The sequence below is a fragment of the Oryx dammah genome, unplaced genomic scaffold, assembly GCF_014754425.2.
Source record: "Oryx dammah isolate SB20612 unplaced genomic scaffold, SCBI_Odam_1.1 HiC_scaffold_2, whole genome shotgun sequence".
Classification (NCBI taxonomy): Eukaryota; Metazoa; Chordata; class Mammalia; order Artiodactyla; family Bovidae; genus Oryx; species Oryx dammah.
Genome location: NW_024070186.1, coordinates 107,878,539 through 107,879,299, shown reverse-complemented (window position 1 = coordinate 107,879,299; position 761 = coordinate 107,878,539). Strand labels below are relative to the sequence as shown.

At 39.0% G+C, this 761-nt stretch overlaps 1 non-coding gene across 1 annotated transcript; it reads right to left on the bottom strand.

The window, feature by feature from the left end:
* Positions 1 to 411: 411 nt before the first annotated feature.
* Positions 412 to 473, bottom strand: LOC120859752. The gene has a single exon (XR_005720144.1). It is a non-coding gene; the product is annotated as a U7 small nuclear RNA (small nuclear RNA).
* Between the last annotated feature and the right edge of the window lie 288 nt (positions 474 to 761).

The window sequence follows — 761 nt, the reverse complement described above, 5'->3', positions numbered from 1 at the left end:
ATACTAGTAAAATGCTTACATTTTTTCCCCAATGTTTCCCTCCAATCGCAGTAGTGGAAAAGACTCTTAAGAAGCCCTTGGACTTCAAGGAGATCAAGCCAGTCAATTCTAAAGAAAGTCAACCCTGAATGTTCATTGGAAAGAATTTAGAACATTGTCCCCTTTTGTTCATATTCTCTGGAAAACTTTACCACAGGATGCAAATTATTCTTCTGTGTGGCAGCATCCCTCAGTGTAGCACATTAGCCTGAATTCATCATTGGGGGTAAGTTTTGCAGTGCAGATTCCATTTCTTTAACATATAATATGGCTAATTAAAGTATCTCTTTATCTATGTGTCATTATTAGTAAACTATATTTTAATTCTCATAGGAATTTTTTCCCATTTAATTTTATTTATTTTTTTCCCATGGGGGTTTTCTGGTGAGGATCAGAAAACCTGCTAGACAAATTCTAAAAGAGCTGTAATACTTTCTGTTTAATTTTAAAACAGTTATTGGCATTAGTTGTTCACAATGCTCTTTTCAATTTCTTAAAATACTGGAGTGCTTGTATCAGTCACTCTTGTGACTGACTCTGCAACCCCATGGACCATAGCCTGCCAGGCTCCTATGCCAATGGAATTCTCCAGGCAAGAATACTGGAGTGGGTTGCCACTCCCTTCTCCAGGGGATCTTCTCAACTCAGGGACTGAACCGAGGTGGTCTCCTGCATTGCAGGCAGACTACTTACTCCTGACTCCTTAACTCATTCCCTGGAGT